The 14,781-nt window shown below is 38.8% G+C and overlaps 1 pseudogene; it reads left to right on the top strand.

The window, feature by feature from the left end:
* Positions 1-6,381: 6,381 nt before the first annotated feature.
* On the top strand, positions 6,382-10,189 carry LOC119521665 (annotated as a pseudogene).
* Positions 10,190-14,781: the final 4,592 nt, after the last annotated feature.

Below are 14,781 nucleotides of genomic sequence, written 5' to 3' on the forward strand. Positions count from 1 at the left end.
AACGAAGTGGGAGGACTTACACTCCCTGACTTTGAAGCTTATTATAAAGCCACAGTTGCCAAAACAGCATGGTACTGGCACAAAGATAGACATATAGATCGATGGAATCGAATTGAGAATTCAGAGATAGACCCTCAGATCTATGGCCGACTGATCTTTGATAAGGCCCCCAAAGTCACTGAACTGAGTCATAATGGTCTTTTCAACAAATGGGGCTGGGAGAGTTGGATATCCATATCCAAAAGAATGAAAGAGGACCCCTACCTCACCCCCTACACAAAAATTAACTCAAAATGGACCAAAGATCTCAATATAAAAGAAAGTACCATAAAATTCCTAGAAGATAATGTAGGAAAACATCTTCAAGACCTTGTATTAGGCGGCCACTTCCTAGACTTTACACCCAAAGCACAAGCAACAAAAGAGAAATTAGATAAATGGGAACTCCTCAAGCTTAGAAGTTTCTGCACCTCAAAGGAATTTCTCAAAAAGGTAAAGAGGCAGCCAACTCAATGGGAAAAATTTTTGGAAACCATATATCTGACAAAAGACTGATATCTTGCATATATAAAGAAATCCTACAACTCAATGACAATAGTACAGACAGCCCAATTATAAAATGGGCAAAAGATATGAAAAGACAGTTCTCTGAAGAGGAAATACAAATGGCCAAGAAACACATGAAAAAGTGTTCAGCTTCACTAGCTATTAGAGAGATGCAAATTAAGACCACAATGAGATACCATCTAACACTGGTTAGAATGGCTGCCATTAAACAAACAGGAAACTACAAATGCTGGAGGGGATGTGGAGAAATTGGAACTCTTATTCATTGTTGGTGGGACTGTATAATGGTTCAGCCACTCTGGAAGTCAGTCTGGCAGTTCCTTAGAAAACTAGATATAGAGTTACCGTTCGATCCAGCGATTGCACTTCTCGGTATATACCCGGAAGGTTGGAAAGCAGTGACACGAACAGATATCTGCACGCCAATGTTCATAGCAGCATTATTCACAATTGCCAAGAGATGGAAACAACCCAAATGTCCTTCAACAGATGAGTGGATAAATAAAATGTGGTATATACACATGATGGAATACTACGCAGCAGTAGGAAGGAACGATCTCGCGAAACATATGACAACATGGATGAACCTTGAAGACATAATGCTGAGCGAAATAAGCCAGGCACAAAAAGAGAAATATTATATGCTACCACTAATGTGAACTTTGAAAAATGTAAAACAAATGGTTTATAATGTAGAATGTAGGGGAACTAGCAATAGAGAGCAATTAAGGAAGGGGGAACCATAATCCAAGAAGAACAGATAAGCTATTTAACGTTCTGGGGATGCCCAGGAATGACTATGGTCTGTTAATTTCTGATGGATATAGTAGGAACAAGTTCACGGAAATGTTGCTATATTAGGTAACTTTCTTGGGGTAAAGTAGGAACATGTTGGAAGTTAAGCAGTTATCTTAGGTTAGTTGTCTTTTTCTTACTCCCTTGTTATGGTCTCTTTGAAATGTTCTTTTATTGCATGTTTGTTTTCTTTTTAACTTTTTTTTCATACAGTTGATTTAAAAAAGAAGGTAAAGTTAAAAAAAAAAAAAGAAAAACAAGGAAAAAAAAAAGATGTGGTGCCCCCTTGAGGAGCCTGTGGAGAATGCAGGGGTATTGGTCTACCCCACCTCCATGGTTGCTAACATGACCACAGACATAGGGGACTGGTGGTTTGATGGGTTGAGCCCTCTACCATAAGTTTTACCCTTGGGAAGACGGTTGCTGCAAAGGAGAGGCTAGGCCTCCCTATGGTTGTGCCTAAGAGCCTCCTCCCGAATGCCTCTTAGTTGCTCAGATGTGGCCCTCTCTCTCTGGCTAAGCCAACTTGAAAGGTGAAATCACTGCCCTCCCCCCTACGTGGGATCAGACACCCAGGGGAGTGAATCTCTCTGGCAACGTGGAATATGACTCCCGGGGAGAAATGTAGAGCTGGCATCGTGGGACGGAGAACATCTTCTTGACCAAAAGGGGGATGTGAAAGGAAATGAAATAAGCTTCAGTGGCAAAGAGATTCCAAAAGGAGCCGAGAGGTCACTCTGGTGGGCACTCTTATACACACTTTAGACAACCCTTTTTAGGTTCCAAAGAATTGGGTTAGCTGGTGGTGGATACCTGAAACTATCAAACTACAACCCAGAACCCATGAATCTCGAAGACAGTTGTATAAAAATGTAGCTTATGAGGGGTGACAATGGGATTGGGAAAGCCGTAAGGACCACACTCCACTTTGTCTAGTTTATGGATGGATGAGTAGAAAAATAGGGGAATGAAACAAACAGACAAAGGTACCCAGTGTTCTTTTTTACTTCAATTGCTCTTTTTCACTCTAATTATTATTCTTGTTATTTTTGTGTGTGTGCTAATGAAGGTGTCAGGGATTGATTTAGGTGATGAATGTACAACTATGTAATGGTACTGTAAACAATCGAAAGTACGATTTGTTTTGTATGACTGCGTGGTATGTGAATATATCTCAATAAAATGAAGATTAAAAAAAAAAAAGCAAAATAAAAAAAAATAAAAAAAAAAAAAAGGAAGGAGAGATTAAGACAATCCCAGATAAACAGAAGCTGAGGGTATTCATTACCATTATACCAGTGCAATGAGCAATGCTAAAGGGAGTTCTTCAGACTGACAGGAAAGGACACTAAAAGTGAATCAAAGTGGCATAAAGAAATAAAGACCTCCAGTAAGGTAATCAGTGGGTAATTATAAATACCAATACTATTGTATTTTTGGTAACTCCACTTCTTACTTCTCGCCGAAGCTAAAATGAAAATACAAAAAAATAATAATAAATCTATGGTTTTGGGCATACAATGTACAACGATTTAATTTGTAAGACATACAAAAAAAGGTGGAGGGATGGAAGGGTATAGGAACAGTACATACGTATGCTAATGAAGTTAAGTTGGAACCAGATAAAATATTATTGTTACATATTTGGGATGTTAAATTTTAACCCCATGGTGAAAGAAAATATATGAAAAATATATTCAGGAAGAAATGACAAGGGACTCAACCTGGTACAATTCAGACAAATTAAATAAATATGAAAGCAAGCATTAATAGAAGAACTGAGGATCAGCAAAAGTATAAGACTTAAAACAAAATAGCAAAATGGCAGAAGAAAGTTCTGCATTATCTGTAGTGGTTTTAAATGTAAATGGATTAAACCCTCCAGTCAAAAGGCACAGATTGGCAGAATGGAGAAAAGAATGACCAACTATATGCTGTTTACAAGAGATCACTTTAAATTCAAAGAAGTAAGTAGGTTGAAAATGGAAAATGTGGAAAAAATATACCATGCAGGGAGTAACCAAAAGAGCTAGGGTTGCTATATTAATATCAAATACAATGGACTTCAACTCAAAAACTGTTACCAAGGAAAAGAAGGTCATTCATTATATACTGATAAAGGGGTCAATTCAACAAGAAGACATATCAATTCTAAATATATATATGCACCTAACAACAGAGTCTCAAAACATATGAAGAAAATATTTAAAGATTTGAAGGGAGGAATAGACAGTTCTACATTAATAGTGGGAGATTTTAATACACCACTTTCAATAATTGATAGAATATTTAGACAAAAGATAAGTAAGGAAATAGAAGATTCGAATGCTACTCTACACCATTAGACCTAACAGACATATCTAGAATATGTCACCCAATAGCAGCAGAATACATATTGTTCCCCAGTGCACATGGATCATTATCTAGGACAGAACATATGTTAGGTCACAAAACAAGTCTTGGTCTATTAAAAATACTGAAATAATACAATGTATCTTCTCTGACCACAATGGAATGAAGCTAGAAATCAGTAACAGGAGAGAAAATGGAAAATTCACAAATGTGTGGAAATTAAACAAAGTACTCTTAACCAATAGTTAAAAGATTAGAGCAGAGATAAATGAAATAGAGAATAAAAAAACTAGATTTAACAAAACCAAAAGTTGATTCTTAAAAATGATCAATAAAATTGGCAAACCTTTGGCTAGACTGACAAAGGAAAAAGAGAGGACACAAATAGCTAAAATCAGAAATGAAAGGGGTCATTTACTACTGATCCCATGGAAATAAAAAGGACAAAAGAGGATAATATGAGCAACTGTACACCAACAAATTAGATAAACTAGATGAAATGAACAAATTCCTAGAAACATACTACCTACAGTGACTCAAGAAAAAATAGAAGATCTCAACAAACCAATAACTAGAAAAGAGATTCAATCATTGTGATAGTCTGAACCTGTATGTACCCCAGAAAAGATCACATTCTTAAAGCTAATCCACTCCTTTAATTTAAGTAGGATCTTTTGATGAGTAGGATCTTAACTTAAGTTGAGATGTGACCCACCTCATTCAGGGTGGGTCTTAGTCTTCTTACTGGAGTCCTTTACAAGAGGATAAAAGTCCGGAGAGAAGATACATTAAAAAAAAAAAAAAACAAAACCCAGAGAAGCTCAGAGAGAAAAGCCAGAGAAGCTCAGAGAGGATACAAAGAAACAGAGAGGAAGCCACTGAAGCCAGAAGCTGGAAGCAATGGACCTGGGAGAGAAGGGAGAGACCATCAGATGTTGCCACGTACCCCTGACCATGTGATATAGGAGCTGAGGATCGCTGGTAGCCAGTCTTCAGGAAGAAAGTATTGTCTGTTGATGCCTTGATTTGGACATTTTCACAGCCTAAGAATTGTAAGCTTGTAAGTTAGTAAATCCCCATTGTAAAAGCCAACCCATTTCTGGTATATTGCATTTCATTAGCTTTAGCAAACTAAACAATCAGCAATAAAAAGCCTCCCAACAAAGAAAAGCCCATAACCAGATGGCTTCACAGGGGAATTTTACCAAACATTCCAACAAGAATTAACACCAATCATGCTCAGACTCTTCGAAAAAATTGAAGAGGAGGGAACACTCCCTAATTCATTCCATGAATCCAACATCACCCTCATACCAAAGCCAGATACAGATACGAGGAGAAAAGAAATTATAAACCAATATCTATTATGAATATGGATGTAAAAATCCTCAGCAAAACACTAGCAAACCAAATCTAACAGCATATTCAAAGCATTATACATCATGATCAAGCAGGATTTATCCCAGGGATGCAAGGGATAATTCATTCTGGTAAAGAAGGAAAAAAAAAAACAACCACAATCATCTCAATAAATGCATAAAAAGCCTTTGACAAAATCCAGCACCCTTTCTGCTAAAAACACTTGGAAAACCAGGAAAAAAAGGAAACTTCATCAACACGATAGTGGGTTTATATGAAAAACCCACAGATAATATCATATGTAATGGTAAAAGATAGAACGCTTTCTCTACAATCAAGAACAAGACAAGGATCCTCACTGTCATCAAAGTGATTCAACATTGTATTGGAAGTTCTAGCCAGAACAATTAGGCAAGAGAGAGAAATAAAAGGCATCCCAACTGGAAAGGAAGAAATTATACTTTCTGTATTTGTAGATGACATGATCATACATATATACAGAATCCTGAAAATTCCATAACAAAGCTACTAGAGTTAATAATAGAAATTCAGCAAAGTGGAGGGGTACAAGATTAACACACAAAAATCAGCAGTGTTTCTATACTCTAGTAATGAACAATCAGAAGAAGAAATCAAGAAAAAAAAACCCATTTACAAAAGGAACTGAAAAGAATCAAATATCTGGGAAGAAATCTAACTGATATAAAGGACTTATACATAGAAAACTACAAAATACCAATAAAAGAAATCAAAGAAAACTTAAATAAAGAGAAAGATATTACATTTCCATGGATTGGAAGACTAAATATGGTTAAGATGTAATTTCTACCCAAAGCGAGTCACAGATTCAGTGCAATCTCAATCAAAATTCCAACAATCTTCTTGCAGAAATGGAAAAGTCCATCATCAAATTTGTATGGAAAATAAGGGAACTCCAATAGCCCAAGCCATCTTGAAGATGAAGAATGAAATTGAAGGACTCACACTTACCGATCTTATAACGTATTACAAGCCACAGTAATCAAAAGAGTATGATACTAGTACAAGGATAGACTGATAGACTAATGGACTCTAATTGAGAGTTCACAAACAAACCCTCAAATCTATGGCCAATTGACTTTGACAAAAGAGTACAAAGTCCACTCAGTTGGTAAAGAATAGTCTCTTCAACAATGGGGCTGGAAAAACTGTTTCTCCATATGCAAAAGAATGAAGGTGGACCCCTACTTCATACCATATAAAAAAATAACTCAGGGTGGCTTTGGCTAGGGGTGAGGGAGGGCTAAAGAGGAGCATGAATGGAGCAAAATGGTGGATCATTTGCAGAGCCTGGCTCGCTACAGAGTCTGTGCAAACAGCTCTATGAAACAACTGATACAACCACTTGACTCCAGGCAAAGAAAGTCTCAGTTGAATTCACCAACAGCCCTGATTGCCTTAGCAAGTGCCAGGTACTCCTTGAGAGAGGTAGTTCATCTTACCCCCAGTTTTCTGGCATCTACATGTGTTACAAAGTTTGTATCATGCACAAAAAAAAACCTTTACCATTGGAGCAATGAATAGATGTTTGGAATAATGTGCACAGTTACCTTGCCATTTGCCAAAATTACCTACTTTTTGACACAAGCACTCATTCAGTTATATGCCAGAATCACAAAACTGGGATGGCTTGACTGTCAGAAGGATAATTGTGTCTTCAGAAATGCAATCACAGATGTCACAAAAGATTTTTACAGGATCACATTGAATCATTGATGCCACAATTTTATCTCAGGTAATGAATGAAATTAATAAAGCAGACACTATTCATCCTTTGACCAATCAAAGAAAAATAGCCTCTTCTTTGATTCATCATTATTTGATTTCTTCACACTTTCCTGTAATTTATTAAAACAGGCTTCAGGAACGAATCTAAACCTAAATGATGAAGGTCAGCATGGCTTGCTCATGTAACCTCTCAAACTCACTCATAACTCCCTAAACTTTGATTTCATTGGCACTTCTACTGAAATCCTCAGATGACTTGTGTACAGTATAGATTCCCACCAGCTGGAGATCAGGATTCTACAACTCTGCAACTGTTTTTTGACCTGTATCATTCTATCCCTCCATTTTCACCTCTGGTATTATCCTGCTTAGTATAGATCACCTCAGTCTGACGATCCCAATTTAACAACACAGACAGGGCCAAATTTCTCTCTCATCTTGTTGATGGCATTAAATGAATACTGGAAAATCCTCAGTTTATCAGGCCCAAACAATTATTATGAATTTTGCAGACTACTGACCCAATTGAAAAGTAATTATCAACTGGGAGAATTGGTAAAGGTGGCAAACTACTCTGAGGTCATTTGATTGATAGCCAATTTCACAGTGACCAACCTACAGCACTGAGAATTTGCCCAAAATAGTGTGCACTATCTCTTGAGACTATGACAGCAGTTGACAGCCTCTGTGCCATGTCAAAGCCACAGAGCCCCACAGGCTGGAAACTTATATTCCTGAGGTCACAAAAGCCTACATCACATCCCTTTGGAATCTGTGCACATCATGCTGAGAAATGGGCTGGAAGATCCTCTGGAAGATACAGGTCTGGTCCAGCAGCAGTTGGACAGCTTTTTACAAATGGGCATTGTGAATATGAGAAAACATACACTCCTCCTGCAGCTGTTTCACCAATCAGCCCAGTCCTTTGACCAATTGCCCCAGTCCTATTAGGAGCTGTTACCGATTGCCAGCTTAAGCCCTGTGGATATTGCAGTGCAAGAAAGAAGGCTGACATGGCTGGTTTACGTTACTGGAGCTGTGATTGGTAGCCAGGTTTCTTTTGCCAGCACTGATGAGCAAGTTTCTATGCAGGGCGAGATTGTCTGTTGGGTGCTCCAGCTGATGAAACTAATAGATTCTTGCTTGATCAAGGTGGGCAAGGAGAAGCTAGAACAGGTGTGCTGGTTTGAATATATTATGTACCTTGATAAAAGCCATGTTCCTTTAATGCAGTCTTGTGGGGGCAGATCTATTGTGGGTGGAATCTTTTGATTAGGATGTTTCCATGGAGATGTGACCCACCCAACTGTAGGTGAGATCTTTTGATTAGATCATTTCCATGAAGGTGTGGGTCTTAGTTAGTTTACTGGAGTCCTTAAGTGAGATGCTTAGAGAGAAAATGCCTAGAGACATTTTGGAGACAGCTGTTGAAACTAGACTTTTGGAGTTGCTAAGCTAAGAGATGAAGCCCAGTGTTTGCCCCAGAGAAGCTAAGTGAGAAACCACAAATGCTTAAAGAGAAGGACACTGGAATCAGAAGCTGAAAGCAATACAACCCGGGAGCAAAGGACCGTCAGATGTCAGCCACTTGCCTCCCCAGCTAACAGGGGGTGCTCCAGATGCCATCAGCCTTTCCTCAGTGAAGGTATCCCCTTGTTGATGCCTTAAGTTGGACACTTTTATGGCCTTAGAACTGTACATTTGTAACCTAACAAATTCCCTTTATAGAAGCCAATCCATTTCTGGTATTTTGCATTCTGGTGGCTTTAGCAAACCAAAACAATTGACCATGCTAATCTTTTTTGAACAGTTTCATAAGATCTACATTGAGGACCAGTTGCAGAAAACTTCTAAGCTGTATTTCCAACTCTCAGAAGTTCTGACCTTGAGTGAGACCATGATCTTTAGGGTTTTCATAGAAAATATCACCAACAACTTGAAGTACTGGGGCCATTGTGAACAAATCACCTCCAAGTCACTACTGGATACAGTAGTGTAAGGAAACTAGCACAGCTTAGTGTACAATAGTTCATGCTGAACAGTCACATGAGCAAACACTTTTCATTTTTGGGTATTAACAATCAGTCCAAACTGACAGACATGCAGTGTTGGACTACCTTCTACAAAGCATCTGGAAATCTCTTCATGGTGGATTAAGGAGAGGATAAAGGTCAGTATGAGTAGTTCATGATGCCATTCACAGCAGCATTTGAGGCTGTGGCCCAGATGGTTAGCACTAATACTTTCAACGAGCAAGAAGCAAAATGAACTCTAATTGGCCTAGTATGAGACCTGAGCAGGATAGCATTCACCTTCAATGCCAAGACCAGCTTCATGATGCTGTTTGAATAGATATATCCATTTTACGTGTCAATTCTCCAGTGGGTGATTGAGCTATGGTACCATGATCCAGCCTGTACCATACCTGTGCTCAAGCTGATGGCTTAATTAGTTCATGAACAATGCCAGAAACTATATTTTGATGTCGCTTCTCCAAATGGCACTTGACTATTCCAAAAAACCAGCAAGATCATAACAATATACGACAAATGCATCCTGACACTAGGAGAGGTCTCAAAGGAGTAGGTCTATGCACTGGAGCTCAAGGGCATCTCCATCTGCTTCTCCATGCTGTAGGCCACTCTCAGTGAAAGTTGTGTCAATGTTGGAGTCTTCCATCTCTGTGGAGACAATGCCCTGGACAATGCACTACAGATCTTCATCAACTTGCTCCTCTCTATTCCCCAAAGTGATTTCCTGGATTACCGCAAGCTCAGCCAGTCTTATTATTCATTATTGGAAGCCCTGACCCAGGACCATATGAACTTTATTGCAAGCCTGGAACCTCATGGCATCATGTATATTTTCTCTTCCATTTCTGAAAGACTTACTGCATTTGACACCATAATATACACAGGCTGCTGCTCCTGCCTGGGCTACATCATTACAATACCTCTTCAAGCAGTTGTCACATAGCACCAAGAAGAGATGACATCCCTGAACCAGGAGAGTGACAATTTTCTGCATATCATGTAGCAGCATCCAGAGATGATCCAGGAGATACTGTCAACAGTGCTGAACATCATCATCTTTGAAGACTGTAGGAACCAGTGGTCTCTGTCCCGACCCTACTTGGGTTCATATTATATAATGAAAAGTATTTTTCTGATCTAAGGAACAGTATCATGAACAGTCAGCCACCAGAGAAGCATCAGGCTATGCATCTGTGTTTCAAAAACCTGATGGAGAGAGACAGGTTACACAGAACCTGTCAGCATTCCATTGAGAAGTCAATGGCTCAACGAAGAATTCCTGCTATGGTATGAAAAGCAACTACATGATGAGTTGATGCCTCTTTGAACTCTACCTGTACAGAGCAGCGTCCCTTTGGTCTAGCCCAGAGGGGCAAATAATTACAAGGGAGAGGGCCTGGCTGGTCCTGGCTCCTTCCTCTTGGGTTATGAGGGAAATGGTCAACCAGCTATTTCCCCAGGGAATAGGGGTGTGAGTGTACTCACTAGGGGGCAGGATGCTGCTGGTTCCTGGAGAATTGAGAGGGAAGGGTGGTGGGAGGAGATAGCAACACAAATATGTGAGACCCCAGGCCCCTCCTCCTGGGGCCACCCAAGGAGGGAAGTAACCCCAAGTGTCCTACCACAACCTGTATCAAACATGTACATTTTTTCATAACATTTTAACAAGGTTGATAATTGGCTCAAGTTTAAAAACATAAGCATGACTGAAAATTTTTTTACCGAGCTCTAGTGTACCAATGCTGATGCAAGGGGTTGTGTATGCAAGTGAAGAAAATGTGTACTCTGGTGGCCTGAAACTTTACTGGACAAAGATGTGAGAAAGTGCAGAGATATATTTAGTGGCAAATTCCAAATGTGTATTTTTTCTTAATGCCCTTTTCTTGCCCCCAAACTATCACTTCCTGTTACTCTATTAACCCTTGGTATTAAGAACTCTAAGCCATGCCAGAGCACCATCCCTCCTCCATTAACCATAGAAGCTGCCCTAGGTCCCTTGGCTTTTGCAGTGACAAACAACTCCAGCTAAAAGGGTTTGGTTTTTTTTAATCTCCATCCTTTTTCCCACTTTTTTCTACCCTCATCCTCAGACAGATGCCTTTTGCTTTTAAAACAGTCTGAATGTAACTGTATGTTTAGGGTTCTTGGTCTTTGTAAGGTAGAGACCTGAGAGAAGTAATTAAACCAGTTCCTCTGCTGCTGAGCAACGTGGAGGAGTCCACCAGGGGCCCAGTTGTGTGTAGCCAATAACTTTTCATCTTCCTCATTCCTTGAGGCAGTGTGCGTGGATATATGTGTATATATACCCTGCACTCAGGAATGTATGAACTGGAGGAAGTCACTGCAGTGGAGGGGGTTCTTGATAACAAGATCGGCCTAGCATGAAGTAGTTATCATTCTCTCACTCCTTTAAAAAATATTGATTTTCATAAAATGAAACCCATGGTAATAAACGTTTAGAATATTAAAAAAATTAACCTACAGAAGAAAATTAAAGGAGAAAGCTATTTGCCTTGTGTTTTTACCATATCTGTTGTTGCTAGTTGTTCACATCTCTAGTTCAGCTCTTTCCCATGGGACAAGCAGGTTTTATTTTTATTTCTCTCCTCTATCCCCAGAAACAAACCTGTTAATTTTTTTTCACTTTGTATTAGTGTGGTACATTTGTTAAAAATTACACAGTGTGACCGTGTAATTGTGAAAACCTTGCAAGTGACATTCCCTTTATCCAGTGTATGGACAGATGAGCAAGAAAATAAAGACAAAAAATAAATAAATAATAGGGGGGAATAAGGGGTATGGGATGTTTTGGGTGGTTTTTTTTAAATTTTTATTCTGATTTTATTATTTTTTGGAAGTAATGAAAATGCTTAAAAAGTGATTGTGGGGATGAATGCACAACTATATGATGATACTATGAAACACTGATTATACACTTTGGATGATTATCTGGTATGTTAATATATCTCAATAAAATTGCATTAAAAAAAAAGATAATGGCTTGGAATTTTCCAAAATCGATGAAAGACAAAAGGCCACAGATTGAAGAATCACAAAAAACACCACACAGGAAAAATACAAAGAAAATCTTACCTAAACACATCCTAAACAAACTTCTGAAAACCAAAGACAAAGAGAAAATATCAAAAGCAATCACAGGAAAAAGAAAACTAATAAGAGTGGCAACTCACTTCTCAACAGAAACAGTGGAAACCAAAAGACAATGAAATAATATCTTTAATGTGCTGAAAGAATATAACTGCCACCCTTGATTTATGGCAAAGTTGGCATCTCTCAGCAGTGGGGAAAACCTAGTTGTTTGAGTAAATGTTGCTAGGTCCATTGGATAGCCATAAAACAAAATAAAACTTTTCCCCTACTTCATATCATTCAAAAAAATTAATTCCTGGTGGACTGCATATCTAACTATGAAAGATAAATCAATAAATCTACTAGAATATAACATAGGAGAATATTTGTGACCTTGGGATAGGGAAATATTTCTTAAACAGGATAGAAAAAGCATTCTCAATGAAGAAAATGATAGAAAATTGTACCTCAATAAATTTTTACTTTTTAACAAAACACCATCAAAGTAGTGAACATAAAATAGAAGTCACAAAATAGGAGAAAATGTTTGCAACTGATAAAATAGACCAAATATTTGTATCCATAATATATGAACTCCTGCAAATTAGTAAGAAAAGACAGACAACCGAATAGAAAAATGAACCAACTTAAGCAGATACTTTATAAAAGAGGGTAACTTAATGGTTAATAAACATTTGAAAAGGGGTCCAAACTCATTAGTCACCAGAGCAATACAAATTATAATTATATGAGTTGCCATGAAACACATTTAAACCACTATTAGGAATAACATTTAAACCCAAGGAATAACATTTAAGACTAATAATACCATTTTTTGCAAGAATAGGAGTAAATGAGAACTCTCATACACCATAAGTGAGTGGCGAAGTGGTACAACTATGTTGTAAAACTGTTTGTCATCATCTACTAAAGTTGAGCATATGCATATTCCGCGACCCAACAATTTAACTCCAATGTATATACTCAATAGAAATGCATGCATGGGTACACCAAAAAAACAGAGAAGCATTATTCATAAAATCCAAAAACTACAGGAAAATGCATATCACCAGTAGAATAAATAAATAAATTATGGTATATTTGTACAATGAAAAAAAATGAACTACTGCAATATGCAAAAACTTGGTTGGATGCAACTGAAAATATGAAGCCAGTTGCAAGAGAATATATACCATGTGATTCTTTGTACATAAAGTTCAAAAACAGGCAAAATTAATCTAGAATATTAGAAGACAGAATAGCGTAAACTTTGGGAAGGAAGGAGAAGATAGTAATTGGTGGGGAGCACAAAGAGGATGTCTGGGGTGCTGTTAATGTTCTGTTTCTTAATCAGGTGGTGGTTATTGAGTGTGTTCACTTTGGGATGATTTATTGAGCACTTATGATTTATACTGTTTTCTCCATGCATGTCATACTATGTATGCTATAGAATAAATGTCTCATAGAAAAGATAAATACCTAAATATTAGCAGTGTAGATAAGATCAAAGCTGTTTCATGAGCAAGGTAAGGAAGGCTTGGCTGAGTTCTCAAGTGTTAGACTACATAACATGCTTTAATATATTATATTTTAGGATGGAATTTTCCTTTAGGTGGTGATATGAGCTTGTATGTAAGGTTCAAATAGCCATAGCTGTACTAAATAGAGGACTACGGAGGCTAGGGTTCATGCAAATGCTGACCTAAAAATACCCAGAACTTCCTGCCAGATCAACAGACTGATATAATAGATAAGACTTTAAGAACAACTTTCCAAAGAAAGTTGATTGAAGACAGTCAAGGAGCATGGCTTATCAAACATAATTTGAATTCTTACAAGTTGTTCTTCTGCATTAAAATTAGGCAGAAATCTATTTTATCTTGTCCTTTCAAGGAAGAATAATAAATGTTAAGAATTAACGTGAGAATCTAAGATGGCGGCTAGGTGAGACAGGGCAAAAAAACACCTCCATGAAAAACACTAGATAAAAACCAGAAAGTGACCCAGAACACCAGTTCCAGTGATGCACCAGCCAGACAAGGTCTGCTAAATCCACAGGGACAGTGCATTTGGTGAAACTGGGAATCTGCATTCTGAAACGACTGAGCGAGCCAGCTGAAAGTCCAGCAGCTGTGCTGCAGTGTGGGGAAACTGTGGGTTGGTGTTTGGAGATGGACTAGTTCTTTAAAAAAAAAAAATGACTGCAGCAGCTGTGGATACAGCAGCGAGAACCATGCAGTGAAGCATGGCAGGAGCAGGCCTTGCAAACGCCTCAATATCTGGAGTGGAAGATAGCCCCTCCTGGCCCCTCAGAGCCAGGAGGGCAGAGGGGACCCAAAGGGAGAAAGAAGCCACTTCCCTTGCAGCCATCTTCCTGGCAGGCTGGGGACTCTCCTGCCCAGGGCCGGAGCCATAGCACAGTGTCGTGCCAAGGGTACCAGTGTGATGGGGAGTGTTTCCCGCAACACCGTGTACACGCCACAATATCGGCTGTGGACAGTGGCCTTTAGTGCACCCACAGCTAGTTGTCCCAGAGCTGGGAAGGCGCAGCTGTGTGAAAAGAGGGAAATTAACATACCCCATTCAGCCATCTTTACAGCAGACTGGGAACACCCCTGCATGGCCCCGCAGAGGGCCAGTGTGCACTTGTGACGTGGCACAGCCTTCCCTCAGCAGAGATCCTAGAAGAGCATGTCTGGGAAGGGGGACCTGCTCGGAAATCCCAGGGACCCTACGCCAATACCAAGGACTTGTGGGTCAGCAGCAGAGACTATCTGTGGCAAGACTGAAATGAAGGTTTAGACTCTTGCAACAGCCT

Source organism: Choloepus didactylus, chromosome 2 (assembly GCF_015220235.1).
Source record: "Choloepus didactylus isolate mChoDid1 chromosome 2, mChoDid1.pri, whole genome shotgun sequence".
NCBI classification, from domain to species: Eukaryota; Metazoa; Chordata; class Mammalia; order Pilosa; family Megalonychidae; genus Choloepus; species Choloepus didactylus.